The 19,712-nt window shown below is 41.5% G+C and overlaps 1 protein-coding gene across 10 annotated transcripts in view; it reads left to right on the forward strand.

Annotated features, from left to right (window-relative positions):
- The first annotated feature begins 10,593 nt into the window (after positions 1-10,593).
- Positions 10,594-19,712, forward strand: part of RC3H1 (ring finger and CCCH-type domains 1) — a 66,065-nt gene continuing 56,946 nt past the window's right edge. For 4 of the 10 annotated variants that reach the window (XM_056355814.1, XM_056355818.1, XM_056355822.1 and 1 more), the window contains exon 1: positions 10,596-10,760. The gene's annotated coding sequence lies outside the window, so the exon portion shown is untranslated. Of the gene's footprint in view, positions 10,761-19,712 lie in introns of all 10 variants that reach the window. The other 6 variants (XM_056355817.1, XM_056355819.1, XM_056355820.1 and 3 more) reach the window with 3 other exon arrangements.

Here is a 19,712-nt window from a genome sequence, read left to right on the forward strand (position 1 = left end):
AGACACAATTCAGCAGTTGAGAACCATTTGAAAACTACATCCAGGATGCTCAGGTGGTGTATAAATGCATAACTCCATAATACAATTTTAATTACAAGTGCAAAATCCTTTCTGCTCAGATTCTAAACATTAAAAGAGCAGCAACCCTTCCATAGCTATACACTTTTTAGAGCTGTGATCTGCAGTTTGCAAGACACAGCTGGACACATATAAATAATGCCACAAACATATAAAATCCTTTTGCTACCTGTTAGCGTGTCTTGTGCCTGTGTGGTGAGAAACAATGTCTCTGTCTCTCACTAGGCTCAGCAGAAGACTTTTGTAGCTGTTAGGTTCCTGATGGGAATAAGGTTTCCTTTCGCTTTTCTATTTCTCATAGTAAATTTAATTTTTTACTGTCTTTTCACCAATTATAACTATATACAGGACTGTAAGCATGCAAAGGCATTGTGCTTGTCTTTTCTGTGTGTTGCTAAAGAGTGACCGGGCTGTGTGTGCCCTTCTTGGCCCTGCCCTGTAACAGCAGAATTGAGTGCCAGGCCTCAAATGGCATTGCTAAACTGGGGGACTCAGCTCAGTAAATGGTCAGTAAAACGAAAGGAGCATCCCTTCCCCTATTTTGGGGTGGGGAGTGGAACACAATAGGTACCAAGGAAGCTGCCTCCTGAGAAATGTGGATTTGATGATTTAATTGGTATTGAGCTCAGATGTGATGGCAGAAAGGGTCATTTTTACACCTGAAACTATCTCAGGGTGGAAAACTAGAGGGAAACCATGAGGCTTAGTCCCTCCATGGCGGACCCAGGCACCCTTCTAACATATTATAAATTGTTATATATTGTTAGAAATTGCTTATTTGTATAAATTGCCATAAATGTATTTGTAAATTATTAATTGCTACTAGAAAATTATTTTGTCTTTATTACACATAGATTTTTTTGACAATTGCCATTTATTTTAAGTTTCCCTACCATTTGGTCCTGAGCCCTGCAGTGACAATTCACCCCATGGCTCCCAGCTTTGCCCCTGGATCCTGCGCCAGGGGCAGGATTTGCCCACTCCCCAGACCAGGGAGAGGCCATCTACACTCCTCAGCTGCCCCACACAGAGCTCAGGGTGGGGATCTGCCCCTGGGTGGTGGACCTACACATGGGGAGGGGTTATCTGCCCCTGGGCAAGGCATTTCCCCTGTGAGGAAGGTGAGCCTTTTAGGGATGTACCTACCCATGGGGAGTGATTTACCCCTGGGGGAGACGCACCAGCCTTCCTTCCTGCCCATACATTTGCCCGCAATGTCCCTGATCTGCCCTGCGACCCGCACCTGTGCCCAGCTCCACCTGCCCTGGCCCCACAATGGCCTTAATGCAGGCACCATCGGCAGAGACCTACAGGGACACCAGCCCCCCAGGACCCTGCCAGAACTGCTCCTCAACCACTGTTACCCACTCAGGCATGCATTTACCTCCAAGGGGATTCAATGTCCCAGAGGGGGAATTTCTTTCCCCACAGCCAGGAGGGGGTCACAGGCCCAGCACAGATCCCCAACACTCGCAGCCCTGGGGAGGTGTCTGGCCCAAACCAGGGTGCTGCCCCTCACCCAGGGTCACAGTTACCACCCTGAGCCCAACTCCTGTCCCTCTCGAGGCTGTGGCTGCTGGGAAGGCAGCGCTTCAGCTCTGGGTTACCCTCATGGCTGACTCCCTGCCACACTGGGGGCAGAAATCTTCTCCTTTAGCCAAGTCACAGTGCGCTTCTTTGGAGGAGGTTGCTGAGAGCTGGGAGGAGGCAGCCAACTGACACTTGGAAAAGAAGCTGAAGATCATGCAGAAGGAAAGTAGAGAGTCAAAATCTCCTCCTAAATTGCTGATCGTGATTCAGGATGACAGCCTTCCTTCAGGTCCTCTGCAGATCTCGATTTTATAGAAGCCAACAAAGAAGGCGTGCTTAGTAATCCTAACTCCTCCAGCAGACCAGCCTTCCTCGTGAAATCCTTGGTGCGAAGGGAGGTGGAGTACATGGAGGCCAGGAAGCTAGTACTGGACAGCACAACCCCTGAAGAAGAGCAGGAAAAACCCATTCTAGATAGACCAGCAAGGATCTCCCAGCTGGAAGACACCAGACAGCCCAGTAATGTGATTAGGCAGACTTGATCTTAAGGGTCTTTTCCAACCTAAATGATTCTCTGATATGGTTTGTATATGGTTTTGTTCTTTTAGCAGCTGACATGGAAAAGTAGACTGAGGGTCAGATTTTTAGAACTGTAAAATTGCATTTCCAGGATTCTCCTTTAGATTTGTGAGCTTGAGAAGTGCAAGACAAAGCCAGTTTGGTTCAGTCTCTGCCTCCTGCCACTTGTGAATGGTAGCTGTTACACTTGAGAGATCAGTGATTTAATATGTTTGCTCTCAACTCGTTTTCAATGTTTGACTCACCTACGTAGGGTAGAAACAGTTTTATCTTCTCTATTTAATATGCAAATAAGTGTATGTATGCATATGTGCTTCCTGTGGAAGGAAATCTAAGAAGTTGGAGTTTGTGTATGAAAATAGAGGCCACTTTTTTTCTCTCTCTTTTTTGCAGTGCTGTGCGTTAATGGAAACATTGATAAGAATAGCAGCTGCCTGGGACAGACAATGATAAACTGTGACATAAACAACCTTCCGATATCAAATTCCTGAACTGAAATTCGACTTCAACCAAATTGTAAAGACTAAGAACTTTACGAGGAAGGTGAATAACTTACTTTGACACCTGCTTTTATGTGCAGGTAGCATGCATCTGCCTAGCGGAGCCACCAGAATACCAAAAGCACTAAGGACAAATAGATTGAAGAAACTGTGGCCTTATGTATAAGAAATTTCCCTAACAGAACAGAAAGCGTGCTTCTCAAATATTCTGACTTTGTTAACAGGCTAAAACTTTTGCCCATACCATAGGCTTTCATGTGCTTCAATGAGTATGTGATAAATATCCATTAATCTCTGAGAAACTGATGTCAGTCTTGCTAAAATGAAATTAATTGAATGCCTTTAAAATAGATATGCAATGTAAGCTCCATCTGTGTTCACAGTATGTTCTAATCCTTTCACTGTTGTTTCTTTAGCAATTGTATCTGTAGCTTATGTAGAAAAATAATATCAAATATAGTCAACCAGCCAAACCACAAATACTATCTCTTCCTGTCTGGTAATGAGAGCTAATCCCACTATTAGTTACTATTTTTAAGTCAGCTTACCGATTCCCTTTAGTGAATTTCCTTTTTCTTCTGTTGTAAATGCTGTTGGAATTAAGGAAGAGTAGGCAGCATCACCTGGCATGTCACATTCCTATAGCCAAATCACCAAGTTTGAAAAAAATCTTACTTTATTAACAACAAAAGATAGCAATTTCTTTTTACAAAACCTGTGTGCTTTTTAACGAAGTTAAAAAGAAATATTTAATAGTTGGAACATTAAATTTAAAAAAATCTTTCAATGTTAGGATTACTGATGTAATTCTTTATGAAAATTCACCAGAAACAGATGAACATACACAACAGGAAAAAATTGTACTGTACATTTACATTTCAGAAATCTCTGAAACTGAATTGCTGGAATGGTGTGTAACAGCTTTTTAACCGTACAGTAATGACAGAGAGGAAACCTGAAAAGAAATTTAAAAGTGGAGGAGGAAATTCTTAGCAAAAAGGTAGGGTTTTGTGTGTGTGAGAATTTGCCTGTCAAAGTAGACGTGATAGGCAGAATGTGGAAAAAGAATAAAGGAAATTACAGCTATGATCTCTGAAAAATCATCTCAGCCTACCTAAACAAATTTGACATGCTTCCGCTGAAAATAACCTTTTTGTAAACTGCTGATCAAGCACATACTGCAGCTACGTGTTATAAAATTTATTTTTGTTGATAGGTCCCCTCTTCAAAAACCACTGAGGGATGAAATGTAAAAAATGTCCCCCTGCAATTACCTGAACAATACACTTTTAAAAAACTTCTAGAATTGAGATCTGAATAGCAGCTATTTGAGATCCACACCTATATAAAAACACCTAAACTTGCTTTACACAGTTATTTGTACGTTAGGATTAACTAAGGTTGGCCCTTTATTTTCCTGTGGGAACAGAGAGTCCCATTTGCTGGAAGATGCACTGGGGAATTCTTGTATCAGGCGTTCTCAAACCAAACCAGCGAACACTTCAAGTCTTTATAGGTGACACTAAGCAAGGACAACTCCAGGAAACCATCGGCATGTTTTCTTTTACTGCAGAAATGTGATGTGACTACAGAGACGTAAGACAGTCCCACTTTTTACTTGTAGTAAGAGTGCTCTACCTGGGAAATTTGATTGGAAAAATTACTCGAATAGCAGTTTACTCATAATGTCATTACTGTAGCTTGCACGAGTGTGGAGGATGCCTAAGGTCTAGTGGTCGGAACAGGATACCAGACCATGGGGTCTATTCCTCATCCTGTCACTGCTTGTTACGTGAACTTGAAAAGTTGCTCAACCTCTACAATTTAGCTTCCCCTGCAAAATGAGAGTAAGGCTAGGGTTTTAACACAGCTAAACAAAAATACTGACTTGCTGTAGAAAACTCATGCTGACTGTATTGCCCTGCCAGTCCTTCATTCTTCACCAGTTTTACAGAATATGGGCAAATCTGCCAGAAAGAAATAAAAACTACATTGCTAATAGAGGTGGTTCTTGGTTTTATACACACACCCCAGATGGAATTCATAGAATGGTTTGGGTTGGAAGGGACCTTGAAAACCATCTAGTTCCAGCCCCCTGCCATGGGCAGGGACTCCTTCCACTAGACCAGGTTGCCTCAAGCCCCGTCCAATGTGGCCTTGAACATTGCCAGGGATGGGGCACCCACAGCTTCTCTGGGCAACCTGCTCCATTGGTTTACCACCCTCACAGTAAAGAGCTTCTTCCTAATAGCTAATTTAAATCTACCTCCTTTCAGCTTAAAAAAATTCCCCCTTGCCCTATTGCTACAGGCCCTACTAAAACGTCTGTCCCCATCTTTCTCATAAGCTCCCTTTAGGTACTGGCAGGCTGCTATAAGGTATCCCTGGAGCCTTCTGTTCTCCAGGCTGAACAACCCCAAGTCTCGACCTGTCCTCATAGCAGAGGGGCTCCAGCCCTCTGAGCATCTTCATGGCCTCCTCTGGACTTGTTCCAACAGATCACGTCCTTCCCGCGTTGGGGGCTCCAACATATAATTCTTATAAAATGTAATTTTCTTAATTCTTTATCACGTCAACTCATATGTTACTTTCTGAAGCTCAATAAAAGGCTGTTGTAAAATGTGATGCAATAATGTTATGAAGGAAAAGAACAAATTTCAACTTAAGTACCGCTGGAGGAAGGAAAGGAAATAAAGGGTCATGCTTCTGCTTTTTCTTGAGACAGAACAGAAAAGGAAATAAATCAAGGCACTAAAGTGCAAGATAAAGAGGTGGCAGCACGTGGCACTTGGCAGAGGCTCTTGACCCTCCCGGGGGTCGGATTCAGAAGCCAAACAAATGGTTATTTCAGCAGAGGGCACCAGAACAACAAGTATGTGGTAGTGACTTCGAGTCGCTTTGCCCAGTGGGTATACTGGTTACACCGAGAATTCCTGTATTTTATAATGCTTCAAAATGTTTGTCATGCTGAGAGAGAGATGTTGCTGAATGACACTGGAAGCTCTGGGATTAAAGCAAACTAGGCAATTACATGTAAGCAAAAAGGCAGTAAGGAGTACCATGAGAATCTGTGGCACATATTAAGTCAGCATATTGCATCCCTAAATACCGGTGGGACAAGGAGGATAATGAGATGGGACAGTTAAGTGAAACTTCTAATGAGAAATCATCAAAGGGAAGTTTCTTACCTCCCTTATAATTTTTTTTTTTTTTTCACAGCAACTGCAGCCACAGGGTATATTTACATAGTTTTTGCATTCCAAGCAGCCTGAAAACACAAATGTTATTAACTGCACTGTCATCCTGTAAATCTATTATGTATGGCATCAAAGAACTGCAAGAAGTTTTTAAACGGATCCGATAATGTTTGGTGGATTATACAGGACTATTTGCTTGTGCAAACTGAATGGCTGAGAGAGAAGCATTCATGGAGGAATATTAATTTTACACTTACGCACTTCACATTCCTTTAGATCATTCAGGCTTCTCTTGTATAAAGGATGTGGAGTGGCTGGAAGAAAATGGGCATATTACGAGCAATCCAAACCAAGTAACTTTGTTGTAATAGCAGACCGAGCAGGCCGAAGCTGTAACAAGCTGCAGCTGTTGTGAAGGACATATGCAAGGCCAAGAGAGACAAAGAAATCGTGTACTGGCAGAGAGATAAGAAAGCTGGACTATTAAGGAACTGCATACATAGGAAAGAGATAAAGAAGTTGGACGGAAAAATAAGAAAATAGAATGTCGAAACAGAATGTAGGCGAGGAGCATGGATACCACACCATGACCAATCATAGAGTGCAGAAGAGTGAATAGACAAGCAGCTTTAGCCTATTAGCGATCTAGAAGCAATGTGTGTGCTTTGTGCTAGTGTATAAATTGCTGTGTACCCCTTAATAAAGTGGCACTAACTTGATCACATTGGTCGTTTAAATTGTGTCTGAGCCTTCTGCATCAACAAAAGGAAATCTAAACTTCCTGTGTTATAGTCAAGATACTGAGCACGTCCTTCCACTCCGCTATCATTCTCTTATTAGTTTAAAATAAGCATATATAACTAGTTCTAAAAGTTGCATCTGAATTACATGGGCTTGGATGATATTCAGCATACTCATTAAAGAGTACTGGGGTGGTTTTTTCTATGATTACATTGGGTGGGTATGCTTCAGTCTTCTGCTTTTGTCAGTGGAATTTTATAAAAGTGTAGGAATTTTCAGTTTTCTTAACGTGACAGTCAAGCACACAAAAGTGCTAAGGGTTTTCTTTTTTGTTATCTGTTGGTTTATAAGATACATGCAAGAATCTTGGCTGTTTGAAATAACGAGGACCTTTTTTACATGCTTGCAGCCAGCTGGAAAAATATTTAATTCTTGCCTTTCATTCTGATATCACAGGTTTCAAAATGAGAAATTTTCCATTATTATCAGCTTTACAGGTCAAATAGATAACTAAAATAGAAAACTGAAATATGACCAACCCATTAAAAAAAAAAGTATCTTTCTTTTTATGAAGACAGCTATTGTGCTACCACAGGTTTATATCAGTTTTATATGGAAAAAGTAATGTAAAAATTGAATCATGAGATGATACCATTTGACAGTTACACTGGTATTTTAGCTATTTCTTTCAGTCATACAGGCTAATATGGGGATTAATTTCTAATGTATAAACTGAGGAATGTTACTAGGGTGGCCACAAATCTCAAATCCTAGAACCATGCCTACATATTATCCCCTTTTGGAAGGAAAAAAAGAAAAGGGAATGGGAAATTGAGATGATATATTGTAGAATCAAACCTAATTATTGTGGGGGTTTAAAGACATAAAAGAACAATGTGAACAAGTGGAGATAAATTACAGCAGATTTAATAATGAGCTGAAATGAAATATGAAAACAGTAATCCTAAAAGCAAACACTGTTGTGTGTTTCATATGCTAAAGCAGTGTGTCATGCAAGAAAAATGCTGCATAACTGGAGAACATTTTAAAATAATCTAGGTATCTAGTGGGTCCAGGTCCCAAAGAGAGAAAAAGCTCATCTAAAATATCTGAACTTTTAAAATCCAGAATAAAGAATTAGAGGAGTGTTACTCTGCTGGAGGTCTAAAAGGGGTTTTGAGACTTACAGTACTCATCTTTGCAATGCTACTTTATAAGAACCATAGGTTATTTCAGATGCCACTTCCTTAAATTTAAACAATGCAGTACTGTGGTAAACTATGTCATAACACTGAATATTGTTGTTAGCCAGTAAATACTGGTAACAGAATGAAATGCTGAGGGAAAACACACCCTACCTGAAAATGAAAACCTTTCCCCAATATAGGAACCATATACAGGAACTAAGTATTAGGACTAGGTAGAAGTCTCCAGACTGAAGTATTAAAAACCAGACTAAACAAAACATCAGAATGATGTGTGGTGTACAGTCACTTGCTAGAAACTAGAAAGTAACAGGATGTCCTCAGACCTTCACCATTTCTAGTTTCTGCGACTTTGCAACAAAGGTCGCAAAGAATACCTAACATTTTAGCTCCTAGTGCCGTCTTCTGCACCTGAATGGGATACTAATAATTTCAATAAGGTTCACATTTCTAGTGTAACATTTAGGAGAGGAGTCTGCAAAAGATGGCAATTGCTCATTGAAAATTTTATGTGGTATGTACAGTTTTGGGTTAGAGTAATGGGATGAAGACAGTATTTAAATTGACCTAGAATAACATGCAGAGATATTGCTTAGTAGTTCATTTCCAAGAGAGAGGACTAATTAGATAGGCGTATAATGATTCACTTTTAAAAAAAATTTTTTTAAACAAATTATGCTGCAATTTGCCAATTGGTTATATAAAAGACTGTGCTTCAGGACAAAAACTGTTGCATAATTTATACAGTCATTAAGAACAAGTGGTATTAATGTTTCACGGGGGCATTGTAGGAAGTATTACAATGCCAATATAATGATAAAAATATAATACTGTACTAATCTGTAATCATCCCCAACTTCCGAATCTGGCTAGCTATGACATTCTTGATTAAATCATTCATTCAGGTATTTAACTGTGTATTGATGGTACGAAGGATTCTGATGCTTACAAACATTGATTGGTTTAGACTTCTGTTGGTAGACTGAAATCTTTCCTGCAAATCTCTTTGAAATAACGACAAAACAACCATAATGCTTAAGAACCACACTTCCATGTTAAATTTCCCAATTTCCACTTCTTTTGTAACTTGTATTAAGGCTCCCACTATGTTAAAGGTGGTCTTTGTAAATGTCTTAGTCTTCTGAGTTCATGAGATCCCAAATGCCCGTGAATATGGCAAGAAAACCCTGTTCTCAGAAATTAATTTAATAGCTGTTTTTAGCACTGTTTTATTCAAGCACTGATCCTCAGTAAGCATTAAGCTTAAAAGTTTTGGTGGAAAAGACCAAATAGTAGAGAAAATGTCTTTAGCAAAACGATAGAAGTTACACATTAAGCTACTATGGCCACACTTATTGCAAAGTTAACATGAAAATCTGTCTACAATCAATACAAGAGTCAGAAACGAGAGCTAAAGATTAACCTCACCCTATGTAGTTTTTCCCTCCAGTCTAAGAGTCTAGCTCCGTGATTTGTTTCCATGGGTCCGTCTGCATGTCATGACCCAGCTTCCTTTTGCAGGTTGCCTCAAGTAGCCTGGCTCTGGGCCTGGTTACTTCTGACCCGACATGGCCCTGTTTTAATTGTCTCAAGGTCATGTAGTCCTCTGCAGTTCAGATGTTGAACTGACAATGCAGCGCGTGCTGCTCGCAGCACTATAAAGCCTTCAGAAATGCAGCGCTCCCATACACAGCATCCCATACAGAGACCCCGCAGAGCCTCCAGCTGGGCATATGCATGATAAAATACCTGGGGAATAGGACAAGACCACCAAACGCCGTCTTGGTTCTTAAATTGGGAAATAAATTTGGATAAATCCATTAGTATTTTACACCAGAGTTCCTGTCCCCATAAAATAGGAATCAATTTGATGTTACCTTCAAATATCCTGATGTTTAATTAGCTCACCTAATGTTTTACAAGTATCAGTCAGTGTACGTGCTAACTAAATGCTGCAAGCCATTACAAATACTTGTATTTTATAACTTCATTTTAAAACTTCTTCAGTAGCCCAGCTGTAGTTCAGGTACTGTGTGATCAAAGGAGCCCCAGCACATCTTACCTGAGGTGTTGGTTGAGACTGAGGATGAATTAAATGTGTCCTGCAGCAAAGCAAGCTATGAGGTAACCTTCTCCAGCAGCAAGCCCAACTCTGTGCCTTCCCAGGGATCCGGTGGGCAAAGCCGCAGGGTTTTGGCCTGCCCAGCCACCTGAAGGGAGAACAACCTTTGTATTTTCTTTTCCCTCTCTAAGCAATAAAATAAAACAACCCCAAGCTCTAAGGTTCGATGGCATGAGGCAACCACAGCGGGGAAGAAGGGGGGAACCGCAGTGTACAGCGAACAGAGAAGGCTCCCACCCTGCCGTGGGCACTTGAGGGAGAGAAAATGGCGGGCTGGGGACTTCGGGAGGCTGTCAACACACGGAGACCTTCTCAGCCTACGCTTGTCGTATGCACAGCCACAACCTCGACCCCGTGGCCTGGCTGCGGCCACCCTTACAGCTAACGAGAGGAGGTGAGGCAGCGAACAACCCACACAGCGAGGGCGGGCAGCGGGGAGCAGCCACCGTCCCTGATGGGAATGGAGAGCAGCCGACGGGGGACAGCATCCCCGGCCAGAGCGCGGCCCCCGCCGTACCCGGCCCGTGACTCGGCTTTTTTGCCCGGTCCCGCCCCGCTTGGCGGCGGGGGGCGGGCGCAGGAAGGGGCGGGCGGCATCGGCGAGGCGGTGCAGGGAGGCAGGCAGGCAGGCGAGGCTGCCGACGCACAAGATGGCCGCTGCTGCAGTGGCGGCGGTAGAAAGGCGGCAGGCGATGGCGGTGGGGGGACCCCGGAGCCTGCGGGTGCTGGAGCAGCAGGGCACTGCGGCCACCCCCGTGTGTCGTAGCTGAGGGGGTCGGTGGCCGCTGCCGGGAGCCCGGCCCGTGTGGTGAGTGCGCCGTCTTCTTTATGCTCCGCTGCCGGGTGCCGCTGCGGGGAGCGCAGAGCCTGGGGTGTGGGGAACAATGGGGCTGTCCTCAGGGGCGCCGGCGGGGGAGAGAGGGCTCTGCCTTCCCTTCCCGGGGAAGCGTGACGGAGGGGCAGACGGTGTGCTTGCCTGTGGGGCCTCTTCTGCTGCCTGCCTCGCTAGGCCTCAGGCTTCTACCAGGCTCGATTTCTGAGCGCCCCGGGCAGGGAGGGAGGGAGCGAGCTGCGGAGGCCGCCATCCCCGGTGCGGGAGAGGCGGAGGGGGTGGGGAGGGCAGGGACCGGGCTGGGGGGTGGGGAGAGGCAGCATCGCCTCAGGCTACGGCGGCGAAGGGACAGGCGGCTTTTGTGTGTGGCCTGCGCCTGCTGTTGTTTTCCCAGCGGCTCTGCGCGCCTGGAGAGAAGAGAAAACTTCGCCCCCCCTCCCGCCTTGTCGCCCTCGGCCCGGTTAGAAGCGGGGGCGGCGGTAAGGCCAGAGTCCCGCGCTGCTCGCGGCCGGGTGGGCGCACGCCCCCGCCCCGGGCTGTCGCTCTTTTGTCTGTGGCGCCTGAGGGAAGAGCGAGGTGTCCCCCGGCCTCCCTCTGCCCGGGGAGAAACCGTGATAAAACCAAACAGAAACTCCGCTTACTTTCACTAGTTTCTCACTCTGGAGTTCGTTGGTTTAGCTGTTGGATTAGCAGGGTGAGGATGGGTAGGGTTTTTATCCGGGAGTGCGGTGTTGGTGTAGCTGCTATTTAATGTGTTTCGGTGGTTGGGAATGTCTTGGTGCTAGTTTTTGTCCTCAAAAGCCATTGTGAGGCCTTGTGCCGTTTTGAAACGGAGAACTGATACGGGTTTTCCTAGGAACTGAGAATATTTAATTTTCTGCGCATGTATGTGTGCCTTTTTTCTCAGAGTAGTTCTTACTATTTTTATTATTTTCCATCTATTTCGCTTAAGTATGAATGAAAAATCTGTCCCTCCGGTGGTAGCTGCTGTTTTCTGTGTGTTTTTACTATTCTGAAAATGGCTGAAGTGAGGAAAAAAAAATTAATTACAAAAATAATTACAAAGTTCAAAGTCACCTGGACTGTTGCAGACCTGCTTTAATCATTGTAACTGGCTTAGCAATGCTATCTTCTAATGACTGCTTGGAAGAGACATGCAGTTGTTAAATTCAGCATTTAGTATTTATTCGTGTCATATAGCTATAGAGCTGTCAACACAGCAATACTATGAAGCAGAAACTAATGTATTCCTAAACCTAACTTTTTTACCCCCTTCAGGCTTATAAGGATGTGGAGGGCATGAATCTTATCAACTACAAATGTCAGTATTTCCATGTTTGAAGTGAATGATTCTAGGAAGAGACTTCATAGTTGTATAAATAACCCAGCGTTCCTAGGAGGAGTGTGTACCTTATTGGTGGTTTCTAAGCTTCACCAGTAGCACCGCAGCTTGCTTCAGTCCATTAACACACAACGTTCATATGAAATTATGGTTTCCACTAACATATAGAAGCAGCTGTTACTGGTTAGGAACCTTTTCTTTTCCTCGCAATAGCTTGTTGCTTTACTTTCCTGGCCTACAAGAGGTTCTGTCAAAGCAGACAGCTTGACAGGCTGCTTTGAGGAAAATGTAGAAACACAGGTATCATCGGTGCAGTCTGTTTTGACAACCAGAGGCTTGAGTGGTGTGCTTGTCAATCGCTTTTGAGCAGCAGTACCCTTAAGTGGAGGTGAGTGGGAAGTTACTTGTATGTTTTCTGGTGGTTAGTTGGGTTTTTTTGGCAGCTTTGTATCCAAGCTTGCTTAATTTAAAGCAAAATATTTTAGAAATTTATGAGATTTTTGTATGCTGATGATTTTTAAAATGAATGGTCCAATGAGCAGATGAATGTATGAATCCAGAAACTGCATACATTAATATGTTGGGGTTTAATTTACAGGCATCTTGGGACATGTATATTATTATATAAAAGTGGTCATGCTGAAGCAGATGAACAGAAATTAACAGGATTGCTTTCGGAAACTTCTGCCATGTTGTCAGTGATTCACCAGCAATCTGGGTGGAAACCATTATCAGTCTTGTTGAATTAAGCATTGCAAGAGCTGAGATTCAGTGAGTGTATGCTAAAATATTGGCTTAATTTCTTTATATGTTGTTCAGAGGTCTCTAGTGATGCTGATGGTGGTCACCTTTTGGTAATGATAGTAAAGACTGATGTCCCATTTTATTTAGGGTCTGTATGTCAGGACTAACCAGTGCTATAAAATGTTGTTTCATGATACTCTGGAAATAGACCTTTCACATTCTGTAATATTTTAATAATATGAAGGATAATTACCACCTTTTTTTTTTTTAACTCCACCCAAGAAATCATACGGTTTACAAGCTGAATACCTGGCAAAAATGGTTCATCCATTTGAAAGAACTTGTGGAGTCGTAGTTTTCAAACAGTATGGAGCGTAAAGCTGAACTAGAAGGAACGAACTCACCTTCATTCAGGCTCTCAGACTTCCCAAACATCTCAAAATAGCTATGCAGCAGCTGCTCTGATGTACCTTTTAAGCAGATGACCCTTTATAAAACCTTTTTAATTTTTTGCAAAGCCTGCTCATTGTTTAAGTTTCTTCCCCAGTGGATTCACTGAATCATTTTTCATGTGAAATCCTATATGTGGTTTTGTGGTGATTCTTCCTGTACCCCATACATCGGATAGCTGGTTGCTGGAGCATCCCAAGTAATATTGGCTGTTAGGCAAAAAAAATTCTGACTCAAAGTTCATGAGAAATAAGCCATAGGGAATTTGTATTTGGAAGTTAATGCCTTGGACTGTACTTGGTAATGAATACAAAACTTATTATATAGGAATAAAGATATAATGTGCTTCTGTTGTGAAAGATCATTATGTAAACATCCTGCACCAGCTGAAATTTCAGTGTGACCTTCAAGATTCTGTGTAGGCTATATTACAGTAATGCAGTCTGAAGTCTGTGGACTCACCATAACTGAGAAAGAAAACCACAAATATTTACTTCTGTTGTGTTACTTTCCTTTCTGTACAGAGATATTCCACAGTGCATGCTGAGTTAGGTGCAGTTCCCATCACTTAGTTCGACCACTTGTTTTTCTCGGTAATTGTGTCTCTTGATGATTATCTTTTGCATCAGTTTCATTTTCATGGTTACCAGTATGGTAAAAGTTGAAATAGTATTAGATTTCAAAGGGCTAACAGATTTCTAATGAGTTTTTTTTATTTGTGGAAATGCGTAATGGGCAAGAAGGTGCAAAAGTCCTATCAGCTTACTGTAAATAGATTTTTCTGATACAAAAAGACACTCTGATTAAAGTGCTTGAGGAAATAATTTTCCTGTCAACTGTACAGTGGCAAGATATTGTGTGCTATGAGCTGGAGAAGGAAGGGACTTTTGTGATAGAAATACCAAGATTTCTAAATCATTTGTTGCAAATTTATGTTGTCAGAAGCAGCGCTGGTTGTGCACTGTTCTATGTGGAAATTTGTAGAGGAGTGTGTTTTGTGCAAGTGTTGATGGGTGTCACTGTCCCTCCTTTGAGATTTCTTTCTAATCATTGAGAAGGGAGGCAGCTACATGTTGTCTAGGTCAACTTCTGGCAGGTAGAGATGGCTTGTTAGTTACATCAGCACCATACTGAAGAACTCTTACGCATGCAGACTTCCAATAGTTTGTGGTAAGACTGGCAGAATAACTCGTGAGTAGGTATTACTGGTGTGTTTGAGAAGGTACTCTTGGCTGTGGTGGCTCAAGCTTGAATTGATATGAGCAAGACACTTGCATTATGCATATAAAAAAATGTCGTATTGCCTAATTAGCAGCATCCTCTGAGCACCAGCCATTGACATCTGGAAAATCTGAAGACTTAAACATTAATTCACATAGAAAAAGGACCTGGACAACCTTTGCAGACTTTTACATGAAAGCTTCTGCTCAGCATGCTGGGTTGTAGGTTCTTTTTTTTCTTTTCTTTTTTTTCTTTCTTTCTTTCTTTTTTTTTTTAAGTAGGCACAGGGAATGGATCTTGGGAAGCATAAGGACCAGGTGTTGTAGAATAATACAGTTCTCTCAATTGATTGTGTGCCTTTACCTATTTGGTACAATGTTAGCTACACTGTTAAAAAAAGAGGAATTATTAGGAACATGGAGAAAACTATCTTCATATGACAGGAGGTTGGGAGGAGGAGAGGGGAGGCAAGGGAAGAGGACTGTTTTGACAGATCAAAGAATACAAATTGTCCTGTTCTGCAACAGAAGAAATGGTGGATATGCAGTTAAACTGAAAAGTAGTGTCAGTGTGGCTGAAAGAAGGAATAGATCTTTCATTTGCTTCACATAGATTGTGGCAGAGGTTACAATGTAATTTGAGGCAAAGAACACAGAAGAGAGTGTGTCAGGTAATACTGGGGTGAGTCCCGAGTTTAGCATTACAAAAACTGGACAGTTTATTGACAATTATTAATTCCAGCCATGAAGTCACTAAAATAGCCATAAGTGACATGTTCTTCTTGCTGTATAAATCCCTCTCACTGCTGACATTTTTGCAAAAAGTCTTGCAAAACCACTTTTTTTAATCATTCACATAAAGTGTTATTTCTCAATTGCACAAATATTTGGAGTTTGGGGAGTGCATTTTATGTTAATCTGAGACTTCTGTAGCTTCAGCTACGAGACAACTGAAGAAACAAAGTGTGTGGAGTAGCTGAAATAACTGAAATGCCCTAATCTGGAAGAATCTAGATCTTGCAGGTGGCTTCTCATTTCTTTAGTTTGTTTTTTGTTTTAACAAGGATAGTCTGGTGGTCTTGTACTATGCCAGTTTAATAGGTGTTTTTAGAATGATCTAATTAACTACTGTTTAAAAGCAGGCTGTTAATCTTAATGTAAAATCTGGGCATTGCAAATGTTGTTATTTTTCAGGATGCTTCTGTGTTTATCAGACCCTGTCAGGATAAACTCTAAAGGTTGAGATATGGTTGGTTTTAAACCTGTTGTTAGTAATTAAATTCTGGTTGATCAGCTGGTGTAGCAGTAGTGCTTGTAGCCTGGTTCTAAAGGTCTTCTCAGAACTTCATCCTGAAATAATTTCTAGCAATTGCTTCAGCTCAGAGGATGAGCAAATTGGAAGTTTTTCAATTACGACTTTTAACTTCCTTACTGTTTTGAAAGGAGACATCTACTAGGGTAGCAGAGATCTTGTCTATTTATTATGCATTGAAGGTCTTCAGGGACGTGCAGCTAATTATTTTTTGATAAATTGTGGCAGACAGTGTTGGTCTCCAGCTCAAATTTAAGAGCAGTCTTTTGGGCAAAAGGAGTGAGGTTCAGGGAAGGTATAAAAAAAGTGAATTAATAGAAATTCATGCCAAGGGGGATGGTTTTAATTACCTCCTTATTAATAACCAGCTTCTATGGAACACTCCTAGTGTTCAGTAGCATTTAACTTTCTCTGTGCTTTGTTTTTAGAGTAAACATTATTCATATTGTCCTAGCACTCTTCACTTTTTATAGCAGTTGTACTTGACTAACTCTTCCATGTTTTACTACAGTGACTGCAATAAAAATGTCCTTCAAAAGTGAGTGAAATAAAACTGTACTGTTGACTGACTTCTCTTGTAAGTCACATTGTTTCAGCTTGTTGTTCCCCCCTTCCCCCCTTTGTTATCAGTTTAGAATGGAAGTCCTTCAGCTACTGTTTGATGTTAAGAACTGTACAAACAAGTGAAAGTGTTAAGGCTTCCTTATCCAGTGTTTGTATCGGTTGAATCTGGTACTCAAAGTATGGCAAGAAAAAATTGTTTTGTGCCTTTCATTTCATTTTTTTTTGAATGCCATGCCAAGATGCAACAACCAAAGGAGAGACTTCGAAATGAATGACCACTGTATTTGAAAGAAATTGTAGAAAGTGAGTTTCATTAGCTTACGTGACATTCTGAAATAGTGACATGCTGCATAAGCATTATTTTATGACTTAGTAGTTCTGGTGTTACGCAGGCCTAATGATAATCAAATCTCCTGTTTCTGAATGTAAGCTGTTGTCTGGGAGGCTCAGTAGAAAAATTTCCCCTGCCTTTACAAGTGAATGTTGTGCTAATGAAATCTTGAAAAAGCTGACCATGCGTCCAGTGAAGCAATCATCTCTGTGATGTTTCACAGTTTAAAAGTCCTATTACACCTCACAGAAATCAAGGCTGGGTTTTGTGCCACAGTGAAGTGCTCTGAATGGTTTGAGGAGATACAAACCAGCAAAATACTGTCCTGCTTCAGATGGGAGGTGTGGAAGAAAGAGTAGGAGTGTATCCATACTGTGAGGAAGTCTCAGCCTCTGCTCTCTATAAGTGAAAAATCTTCACAGTAATGTAAAACATATTTTCTAGCTTGGTTTAGGTAGGTATTTCTTGAGTTCTTATAGAGCTGTTAAGAAATCAGCTTTACGTGGCATTTGGGCATTTGTTTTTAGACGTGTCTGAGGAGCTCAGGGGTTTAGATGCTATGTACCAAATTGACAAAGTAGCCTGTTGTAAACAACAGAACCAATTCATCAAATTCAAAAGATCTTGATGAATAGTTGTTTATTGTAACTGAAATTCTCATTGGTCACCTGCATTGTTGCTAAGTATTGTGTGGGTAGACATTAAAATTAAAAAAACTTTGGAAGCTGGAAAATGACTAGCTCTTACTTAGTAACTCCAGAAGGACAGTTGTTCTTAAATCTTGCTTGCTTTTTAAACAGAATGTAGATTTTGTTTAAAAAACAGATCAGAACAGGGCAAAGTGTCACAAATCACTAAAGCAGTTACAAAGAAATACCATTCTCCCATGCATCTTTTTAGACTTGGAATTAATTTTCTGTAAGGAGTCCTTACTACTTTGCTTGCTAAAATGCTGATTTCTTGTAGGATGTTTTTTTCCTGGATCCATGGGTGTCTTCACTTCTCCAATGATCTTTCATTCTGTGGTATTGGCCCCTTTCCTTCTAAATGCATTATTGTTGTTGTTTTGGGGTTTTTCAAATTTTGGTCTGATACGAGCCAGTATTCAATTCAGCTAGCTAATGCAGGTAACAGAGATGGCATGTTGCCTATAAATTTCATTGCTTTGACCATTCAGACATGCATGATGGGCTGTTTGGATAATGGAGCAACTGTGGGACTCTTTGTTCTTGGACTTTACTGGCGACTATCAAAACGTCACTGCTTCCTCTGGAACTGGTGAGAAGCTAGGGAGCATTGTTCATGGTGCACTCCCTCGTGACTACTTTGGCTGTTGCTGTAAATTTGACAGGAGAAAGATAAAAATAAGTTAGGCTTAACTGGCTTGATGGAATGGACTGGGTAAGTTAAACCAGAGGCTACAACTTGGGCTGTCCTTCCTGTTCATGAGTCACTCTCCTGTTTAATTGCATGAAAAGGCCTCCTGTAGAATTAATTAAAAGAGAAGTCTTAGTAGTGCTGTAAAAAACTTTAGTTAAAATGGTGAATGTTAATTTTAGTCTTCCCTGTTTAACCAGGCCTTAAGGATGGAAGCCTGGACACTGTAACTTCTTTGTAGGTGATTCATACAACAGATGGAAAGAAAATGTTATTCAGGGAGGTGAGAATCGGTTAAACTTCAGTTGCTTGGAGTAGTCCAGCCTGTTTTAAATGTGACTGTTTTGTTGCCAGTTGTTGGATTCTGCAGAAGAGGTGTGAACTATCAGGGTTGTCCTCTGGACTTGCTAATGCTTGTGTGCGTTGTTTGTCTCCTGTATTAAATCATGTTGTGACTTCTTTCTCAAGACATCACTTCTGTGATACCTTTGTGCTGTTTACCTGGTGTGTTGTACTTTATACAGAGCCTTTTCATGACTTGAACGTGGCTTACTTTACAATTCCCTCTGCTTTTCTCTACTAAATCATCTCTTCCATTTGTCAAGTTTAAGGACGTATTTGTGTTAAGAATTTTCACGGAGACGGATAATCTGTTTTGCATTGACGAGTGTGATTCAGTGCACAGAAAATGCTCTAAGTAAGGCTTGACTCTTTGGAAACAGTCTAAATTATCAAATCTCTTTGGTTTTTTTGTAAGAGTAAGAGGCTGCCTATTGATAACAGTAGGTAACTGGACGACTTGTCAGAATGCATTGGGAAACAGCTTTTCAGTTTTCCCTTCAGTGACACTGCTTAGCATTTTACTGGTGACACTGGACATAGTCATAAAACTTCTGTCGGAGGGCAAAAGAGTTGTTATTTTTATTAGTAAAATAATAAAGTGAAAGACTGCGGACAAAGCTCTCCTAAGGACTTTTCCAGAAGGCAGGAGGGTGCAGCCCAGTTGGTACTTTCCAAGCTAAGGACCTGTTTTGTATTAAGTCACCTTTGGTGGCCAGCTTGGATTTTGCGAGTAGCATTTCTCTCAGCCTCCTGTTTTGAGGGCTGCTGGTAAAGAAGGGCAGACTTCTGGTTAGAGCAAGAGAGATTTGGTAGCAGAGACTTGACAGCTTTGTGGCTGCAAAGCAAAATAAATTCCATAGATTAGACTTGTACTAAATGTCTCCCTTTTAATTATTACCAGAATTAAGAAGACTTATCTTCTCGCTGAGCACTGTAATTTTTGCAGAATAGGTTCCTGGGGAGGGGGGAATACTTGGCAAAATTTTAATCTCTCCTTAATGTGTGATGTTTCCTCTCATGTCTGTACCATTTGCAAAAAGGAAGGAATAAAAATAAGGCTAGTAAGAGGACATAAAAACTGGAAAGTCAGGCTTTTTTGTGTTTATTCCTGTACCAGGTGTATTGGAAATTAATCAGGTGGGTTATTCTACATTAAGTGTTAGTGTCTGCATTGTAGTTCATGGAAATTAAATATTTCCCCCCCTGGTTTTGAAGTCTGAGGATTTACGTGGCTTCAGCAAGCAGA

The sequence above is a fragment of the Falco biarmicus genome, chromosome 11 (genome assembly GCF_023638135.1).
Source record: "Falco biarmicus isolate bFalBia1 chromosome 11, bFalBia1.pri, whole genome shotgun sequence".
Taxonomy (NCBI): domain Eukaryota; kingdom Metazoa; phylum Chordata; class Aves; order Falconiformes; family Falconidae; genus Falco; species Falco biarmicus.